Source organism: Phascolarctos cinereus, unplaced genomic scaffold (genome assembly GCF_003287225.1).
Source record: "Phascolarctos cinereus isolate Bilbo 61053 unplaced genomic scaffold, phaCin_HiC Scaffold_4;HRSCAF=312, whole genome shotgun sequence".
Taxonomy (NCBI): domain Eukaryota; kingdom Metazoa; phylum Chordata; class Mammalia; order Diprotodontia; family Phascolarctidae; genus Phascolarctos; species Phascolarctos cinereus.
This window is the reverse complement of record NW_027555847.1, coordinates 431903715-431913449: the sequence shown is the minus strand read 5'-3', so window position 1 is coordinate 431913449 and position 9735 is coordinate 431903715. Positions and strand designations below refer to the sequence as shown.

Below are 9735 nucleotides of genomic sequence, written 5' to 3'. Positions count from 1 at the left end.
CATGCTAAATGCATCCTTTTCAGATCATGATGCAATAAAAAATTACATGTAATAAAGAACCATGGAAAGATACACTAAAATATAATTGGAAAGGAAACAATAAATTATAGGAACAATGAATAACTTCATCAAAGAGAATGATAAGAATGAGACAACATACCAAACTTATGGGATGCAGAGAAAGTGCTTCTTAGGGGAAAGTTTATATCTCTAAATGCTTCATTGAATAATATAGAGAAAGAGGATATCAATGAATTGGTATGCAACCAAATAAGCTTGAAAAATAACAAATTAAAAATACCCAATTAAATACCAAATTAGAAAATCTGAAAACCAGAGGATAGATTAAGAATGTGGAAATGAAGAAAACTATTGAACTAATAAATAAAACTAAGAGCTGGTTTTACAGAAAAAAACCCCAATAAAATAGATAAATCATTGGTTAATTTGATTTTAAAAAAAGAATTGAGATACCTGGGTCTGGGATTTTTCCATGCCAAGCTAAAAACCAGGGCTTTCCCGGGAAATTATAGAGCAGCTGGGAATGCTAGAGGTGGGGAATTACCAACATGTGGATCTAGGTCCCTACCATGGACAGCTAGGAGACTGCCCCCCCCCCCAGGTAGACTCCCTCTCTAAGCTCACCAATGTGGAAGAGCTGAGTATGAAGATACAAAAGTATTCAGGGTGGAAGCAAGGAGACAGGGTTTTTATTGGGGCAAAGGTGGAAGATGGGCATTCCCTTTTTAGAGCCATTTTTTACAGGTATTTGAAGGGGTTTGGAGGAAAGCTCAAGCAAGTCACTGCTTTTATGCCACCATCTTGGCTCCACCTCTGTCGGCTATCCCTCCTCCTTTTTTAAGGTAGTGACATTCCCTCTTTGACTATAGCTTTGGTTAGAACAACATTCTTAAGTTTTTAGTGCAACAAAGGCACCTGTACTCCTAGTAAAGAAAAAGATTCTAAACTCTCTGATACACATTTGGGCTGTTGCTCGGGCCAGAATGAATCCAATAAGAGTTCCAACCATGGGGAAGGAGCCCAAGAAATTGATAGGCAACCTGATAGGCAATTTGGCCTCTATGAGATCTATAAGATCAGTGAATATGTAGATGCCCAGGATATGAACATGGGTTCATCATTTGAAGCCATATTGGTAAATGTTACAAGGAAAGAAAGAGCAACAGCCAGTGAATCCAGTGACAGTGGAGATGGCCAAGTGACTGAAGAGGATATTATATCTATCTATCTATCATAGGAAGACTACCCAGAAAATGGTGTCATGAAGTTGAGTTCAAAAGATATAAGAGCTTAGGCCTGGACAATACTGAAATGGCATCAGCTGGAAGTTGAATAAATTGTGATGGTGAACTATAATCCTGATTAGCCCAAGGAGAGGGGCTTCTAGTATGATGCTGAGATCCTTTGAAAATGAGAAACTAGGAATGTTAAAGAGAGCTATGCAAATTAACTGCTTGGGTATGCTGGGGATTCTCTGAATGACTGTAGAATAACTTTTATGGATGAAGTTTATAAAATTGAGGAGCCTGACAGTGTGAGCCCAGTTGGTTTTGAAAACACTTTGAAAAGACAAAGTGGCCAATTTGCAAACGCCTTAAAGGAATCCCAATAAGACCTACAGAATGTGTGCCAGCTATGTGTGTGGAGGAAAGTAAGACCCGGACAAGCTGCTGATGTGTGATGAGTGTGACATGGCCTTCCACACCTACTGCCTCAGCCCCTCACTAAGACAGATTCCATATGATAAGCACTGGTATTGCCCTAAAAGTTGGAATGATGCCAGTAAAGTGGTCTTGGCAGGGAAAAAGTTAAAAGAGAGCAAAAAGAAGGCAAAGATGGCAGCTGCTACATCATCATCTCAAAGAGACTGGGGCAAGGGTATGGCATGTGTAGGTCACACAAGGGAATACACTATTGTGCCTTCTAAGCATTATGAATCAATCCCTGGCATTCCTATTGGTACCACGAGGAAGTTCAAAGTGCAGGTGAGTCTGGTTTTCACAGTCTGCATATGGCAAGTATACATGGCAGAATCAATGATGGTACCTACTCTCTGGTCCTGCCAGGGTGCTGTGAAGATCATGTAGACCATGATAACTGTTTCACTTATACAGGTAGTGGAGGCAGAGATCTTTCAGGGAAAAAATGGACCACAGAGCAATCCTTTGATCAAAAACTCCTCAACATAAACAGAGCACTGGCTTTGAACTGTAATGCTCCTATCAATGATCAAGGTAGAGCTAAAGCCAAGGACTGGCAAGCTGGAAAGCCAGTCAGTGTGGTAAGAAACATCAAGGGAGGGAAACACAGCAAATGTGCCCCAGCTGAAGGGTCATTTAATGGAATACACAAGGTAGTGAAGTATTGGCATGAAAAAGAGAAATCTGATGTCCTTGCTTGGCCTTACTTCCTCAGGGGGGATGATGATGAATCTGGCCCTTGGACCAGGGAAGGGAAAGACAGTATGAAGAAACATGGCTTAACAAAGAAGTACCCTGAAGGATATTTGGAAGCAGTTGCTAACAAAGAGTAGGAAAAAGAAAATAAGAAGAGTGATGATTAAGAATTGATATCTCCAAGGAAAGGAAAGGGGAACAGGAAAATGAAGACAGCAGGGGGTAGAGAGGCGTTTCTGACCTCTCCTAGTACAGGGTCCAAGAAGACTAAATTGGAACCATACAAACTCACTTCCCAGCTAAAGACTCTCATCAAGAATGATGAATCCAATGACAAACTGTGGAACAAATGATTAAGTGCAATGAAGGATGGGTTGAAATTCCTGGATAAAGTGGAAGAAATATAACTGTGTATTTGCTGTTAAGAGATAGTGTTTTGGAAGATGGTGGAGTAAAAAGGTAGTCGCTCTCACCCTCCCCTATTAACCCCTGAAAACCCAGAAAATATCACCCCAGAAAAAAAAAATCCTGGAACATCTCTAAGAAGAAACTAGAAGAAATACGGGGAACAGTGGTGCAGCAGCCCAGTAAATGGGTTTCCCAGTACCTCAGCAAAAATAAGGGAAGCAGCACTACAAGGGGCATTTATCTGAAAGGAACTGAAGAAAGCAACCTAGAGTCTTCCTAAAGTCCCAGCCTTGCTGATTCTAACCCAAAACCAAGTAAGCTGTCAGAACCCTACAGCCTCCAACTGTCAACCAGGAGGAGATCCTGAAGCCCAGGTGGTAGAGCAGGCAAGCACCAACACCTGAACCTCTGAGTGCCTCAGTGAGGGTGGGGCAACTGGTGGAAACCACCTCAGAAAACCCCAAGATGCCTCAGAACTCTACCTCAAAGTAATCTCCCAGTGCATTAGCACAAATAAGGCAGGCAGCATTGAGTAAAAAGAAACATACCGTAGATTCATATTATCAGAAGAGTGAAGATCAAGACAGAAATTCTGAAGAGGACAATATTGTCAGCAAATCGACATCTGAAACATCAAAAGGGAATATGAGCTGGTCTGAAGCCCAAAAAGCCTTCTTAGAAGAGCTCAAGAAGGATTTTAAAAGTCTAATGGGAGAGGTAGAAAATCCTTAAAAAAATACAATTGGCCAATTGGAAAAAAAGTAGTACACTGAAGAAAAGGAGTCCCTAAAAAACACAATTGGAAACTGGAAAAAAAAGGTACACTGAAGAAAACAAATCCCTTAAAAATACAATTGGCCAATTGGAGAAGGAAGTACAAAAACTAACAGAAGAAAAATATCTGTTAAAAACTAGCATTGGACAAATGGAAACTAATGACTCTATGCGAGAGCAAGAATCAGTCAAACAGAAAAAAAAAATGAAAAAATTGATGAAAACATAAAATACCTCATTGGTAAAACAACTGACCTGGAAAATCGATACAGGAGAGACGATTTAAAAATCATTGGACTACCTGAAAATCATGGTGAAAAAAAGAGCCTGGACAGTATCTTTCAGGAAATCATAAAGGAAAACTGCCCAGAAGTCCTAGAACCAGAAGGCAAAATAACCATAGAAAGAATACACCACTTACCACTTGAAAGAGATCCCAAATTGACAATGCCAAGGAATATAATGGCAAAATTCCAAAATTACCAGATGAGAGAGAAGGTGCTGCAAGCAGCCAGAAAGAAACAATTTAAATATCATGGAACCACAGTCAAGATTATACAGGACCTTGCAGTTTCTATGTTAAAAGACCACAGGGCATGGAACATGATATTCCCTAAGACAAAGGAGCTTGGATTGCAGCCAAGGATAAACTATCCTGCAAAAAAGAGCCTGATTTTTCAAGGGAGGAGATGGATATTCAATGAAATAGGGGACTTCCAAACCTTCCTGATAAAAAGACCAGAGCTCAACAAAAAAATTTGATCTTCAAGTACAATATTCAAGAAAGACATAAAAAGGTAAATGGGACAGAAAGATACAAAATATTGTTAATAAGGGGGGACTGTTTACATCCCTAAAAGGGAAGATAATACTTGCAACTCTTGAGAACTGTATTGTTATTACACCATGTTAAAGGAGTATACATAAAGGTGGTAGATATTAGTTGACTTTGATGTAATGATAAAATAAATCTAATCATGGGGGTTAAAATGGATCCAAGTTAAGTGGAGTAGTCTGATCTTAGAAAATGTACTGAGAAAGGAGGAGGAGGCAGATAAGGGTAAATTACATTACAGGAAAAACACAAAATCCTATTACAGCAGAGGGAAAGAAGGGAGGGAGGTGAGCATTGTTCAAACCTTAATCTCATCAGATTTGGCTCCAGAAGGGAATGACATAATCAGTTAGGTATAGAAATCTATGTTTCCCTATAAGCAGTAGGAGGGAAAAGGGGAAAGAAAGGGGTGGGGGGATAGAAGGGAGGGAAGTTACAGTAAGGGTATGTGCACTGTCTTGGGGAGGGTGGTGGGGAGGAAGGGGGAGAAAAATTTTAAACACAAAAGCATATGGAAGTGATTGTTAATAAATCAAAATAAATTAATAAAATACATTTTAAAAAAAAGAGATAGTGTTTTGGCCAATTACCGCTGTGTGTCAGCATAATGTTTGCAAGTATTGTTTGGACCAATCATTCTGAGCCTAGGCATACAGCTGCCCGGCTTGTCTGTATGAACTGGGTTAATCTTACAGTATGTAAGTGAATCAGCCACTGCAAACCATCCTCAGTCAGCTCTTCCCAATCTATGGCAATGGATAGTGATTGTGTCTGTTAAGTATTTCTTTATTACTTTGATGGTAAAACATGGCAGTGGGTTTCCAGTAGGCTTAATTTAAACATTTTGCTTCACCTTTTCTCTAGAAAGATTTGTCTTCCCCTCCATTTTTTAAAGTTTATAAACTTTGAAGGATTTATTTTACATGTGTTGTGGCTTTTTAAAAATGTTTGATACTGCATTCAGTTTTTGCTGCAGTTTATCAGCATAATTTTTCCTACTTTTGGTAAAGGTTACTAATGAACCAGACATTGAGCTCTCAGAAGTACCCTTTTATTATGAGGAATGTGGCTTGCTTGCCAGAACAATCTTTGTAAAATCTGTGGATTTGGCCTCAAAAGTAGAAGTATGCTTAGTTCTTTGGTAATATGCTGATGTTCAATTTCTCTAAGATGATTCCTGGTGTTTTAGGACCTGCTGCTTGGATAGCTTATCAAGCTCTTTAAAGAAAAAAAAAATCTTGTTTAAAATGGTTTAAGCTCTTTTTCAAGGCCGTTCTCTACCAGTTTACTTTCATGTTCAAAATAAGAATGAAAAAAAGCTCTCAGAGTGCCTTTAGTTAAGAGCTCATGGCAGGAAAGAATGCTAGCTCAGCTGGATGCTTTTTTTTCCCAAGGGAACTGGTTGTTCAGCCAGGTATTATCTCTGATCCAGATTGCTGTTGTGAAGCATACAAGAGCCATTCTTAAGTGCTTTTGGTCCATTTCTAAAAGACTAGGTGCTTTTTAGCACTGAAATGTTGAAATTGATAACCGGATTATACTTCTTCCTTTGAAAATGGAACACTGTAGAAGCGAGCAGAACCAAGAGAACATTGTACACAATAACAGCCACATTGCACAATGACTAATATTGATAAACTTAACCCTTCCCAGCAATACAAGGATCTAAGGCATCTCCAAAGGCTTCATGACGGAAAATGCTATCCACATCCAAAGAAAGAAATATGGAATTTGAATTCAGATTGAAGCATACTATTTGCTATTTCTTTTCTCTTCTGTTGAGTTTTGTTTCCTCTTTCTTGTGGTTCTTCCTATTGGTATTAATTCTTACAACATCACTAATATGAAAATATGTTTAATAGGAATGTATATGTATAGCCTTTATCATATTGTGTGTTGTTTTGGGGAGGGTGATGGGAAGGAAGGGGAGAAAAATTTTAAACTCAAAAGCATATGGAAGTGATTGATGATAAATCAAAATAAAATAATATAAACATAAAAAAATATAATAATAAAAAAGAAAATGGAAGACTGTAGCCATATGTCATTAGTGTGGCATTACAAATGTTGAAACTCTGTTTTGCTAAGGTATGTTTTCTTAAGATTAATTTGCATTATCATTTTAAATGCATTTCTATTTCAAAATGGAGAATTATATAAGTGAGAAGGATTTTCTTTTTCGAGGCACTTTCTCTAATGATTTTTTTCAGTTTTTTTATATGAACTAAGAAAGAGATAACTTAGTTTTAGGTTGTTTATTTCTTTTTCTTTTGTGAAAGGATTTTCAGTTTTTCAGACAGTACCAAAGTTTGCAGTTTAATACCTCAATGTGATAGGGATATTTTAACTCACTTAACTGTAGACAGACTGGAATTATAAATATATGTATATATGTAGATATAATATGTGTGTGTAAATATATATACATATAAGTAAATATATATATATATATATATATATATATATATATATATATATACATATATGTATGTATATATGTATGTATGTTGCAGCACCCACATCCGTGACTGTGTTTATTTTCCAGTTAAGTATGAGAGAGATAAAGAAATACATGCAGGCCTGGTGGGAGACAGGTAAAGGACCAGCTACATTTGTTAATCTGACGGCTAGGGTTTTTATACCTCATTCATGGGAACAGAACTTGGAATAGAAAATAGCAAAGTATCAACAATTATTTTTCTCATGGGAACAGTAACCAGGGGGAGTCCCCCCTGAACAGTTTCCTTGCCTCCTGTAATCTTCAAGGTCTTTCTCTTCTCAAGAGAGACAGAGCAAGGGGATTGGAGAGCCCACATATCTGACTTAGGCAGCCATTGGATAGAGGACAGTCAACAGATAAAACCTGGCTGGCCCCTGAATACTCTGACTTGTCAGAGCTGGCCCTTGACATATACATATACATTTTATACACACACACGCACACACATATATATACATACATTATATATATGTACACAGAGACACACACACATTACACACACACACACACACACACACACACACACACACACACACAGTAGGACTCTTTCCTTACAGTAGAATATTAATGGATAGGATAAAAACAATGAAACATTATAGATGCTTTTTCTAAAGAATGTTTTTTGTACATGTTCAGACTTTAAGTTCTCAAAATAAATATGTTTAAAGATGGAAAAAAAGATTGAAGAAAATCAAATTACAAGTAACAAAAATGAAAACAATGAATTCATCACCAATGAACAGGAAATTAAAACAATAATTAGTAGTTATTTTGCCAAATGGTATGACAATAAATTTGACAGTCAGTAAAATGGATGAATATTTACAAATGTGTGTGTGTGTATATATATATATATATATATATATATATATATATATATATACACACACACACATATATATTATATATATATATATATAATATATATATACACACATAAAAAAAATATCCAGAGTCAGGTGGATTTACAAGTGAATTTTATTAACAATTAATTCCAATACTATATAAAGTATTTGGGAAAATAGGTGAAGAAAGAGTTCAACTAAATTATTTTTATGATACAAATATGGCACTGATACCTAAAGAAGGATGAGCCGAAACAGAGAAAGAAAACTATACATCAATTTCCCTACTGAAAATATATTCAAAAATTTTTAACAAAATATTGCAAAAAGATTACAGCAACTTATCATTAGTTATAAAACACTACAACTATGTAGGATTTGCACTAGGAATGTAGGACTGATTCAATACTAGGAGAACTATCAGCATAATTCACCATATCAACAACAACACAAACAGGATTTATATTATATCTCAATATATTCAGAGACAAAATAACAAAACTCATTTCTATTAAAAAAACTAGAGAACATAGGAATAAATGGAATTTTCCTTAAAATGATAATTAGCATCTATCAAATACCATGAGCAAACATTAAATGTATGGGGAGAAGCTGGAAGCATTATCAGTACGATTGAGAGTGAAACAAGGATGTCCATTATCAATATTGTTATTCAATATTGTACTAGAAATTTTAGCTTTAGCAATAAGGGAAGAAAAAGCCATTGAAGATATTAGAATAGGCAAAGAAGAAACAAAGCTATCCATCTTCAAAGATGATATGATGTTATATTTAGAGAATTCTAGAGAATCAAGTAAAAAATTACTTGAAATAATAAATAACTTTAGCAAAATTTCAGGATATAAAATAAAACCACATAAATTATCAGAATTTCTATATGTTACTAACAGATCCTGAGAGAAAGATATAGAAACAGAAATTCCATTTAAAGTTACTGTAGACATTACAAAATATTAGGTATTCTTCAGGCCAATTAAAAGCCAAAAGTTATATGAACATAATTGCAAAACACTTTTCAAAAAAATAAAGCCAGATCTAAATAACCAGAAAAATATAAGTTGCTTATGGATAGGCCAAGCTAACATAATAAAAATGACAATTCTATGTAAATTAATTTACTCATTCAATACCATACCAATCAAACTACCAAAAAATATTTTATGGAGCTAGAAGAAATAATAACACAATTCATATGGAAGAACAAAAGGTCAAAAATGTCAAGGGAATTGATGAAAAGAAATGCAAAGGAAGTTGGCCTTGCTATACTAGATCTTAAATTGTATTATAAAGAAGCAATCATCAAAACTAGTTAGTCCTGGCTAACAAATGGAGTCATGGGTCAGTGGAATAAGTTAGGTATACAAGACACAACTGTCAATGACTATAATAATCTATTGTTTGACAAATCCAAAGACCCCAGCTTCTGGGATAAGAACTCACTATTTGAAAAAAAACTGCTGAGAAAACAGGAAAATAGTATGTCAGAAAGTGGACATAGACCAACACATTACACAGTATTCCAAGAGAAAATCAAAATGAGTATACAATTTAGGTATAAAGGCTAATACTATAAGCAAATTAGATGAGAAAGGAATTGTTTACCCATCAGATTTCTGGAGAAGGAAAGAATTTATGACCAAAGAGGAGACAGAAAAAAATATGAAATGCAAAATTGACCATTTTGATCACATTAAATTGAAAAGTTTTTGCACAACAAAGCCAATACAACTAAGATTAGAAGAGAAGCAGAAATTGGAGAAACAATTTTTACCACCAGTGTCTCTGATAAAGGCCTCAGTTCCAAAATATGCAGAGAACTGAGTCAAATTTATAAGAATATCTATCATTCCCCAACTGATAAATGGCCAAAGGCTATGAACAGGCCATTTTCAGGTGAAGAAATTAAAGGTATCTATAGTCATATGAAAACATGCT

General features: G+C 35.7%; 1 pseudogene; it reads left to right on the top strand.

Annotated features, from left to right (window-relative positions):
• Nucleotides 1-569: 569 nt before the first annotated feature.
• On the top strand, nt 570-5196 carry LOC110217980 (E3 ubiquitin-protein ligase UHRF1-like; annotated as a pseudogene).
• Nucleotides 5197-9735: the final 4539 nt, after the last annotated feature.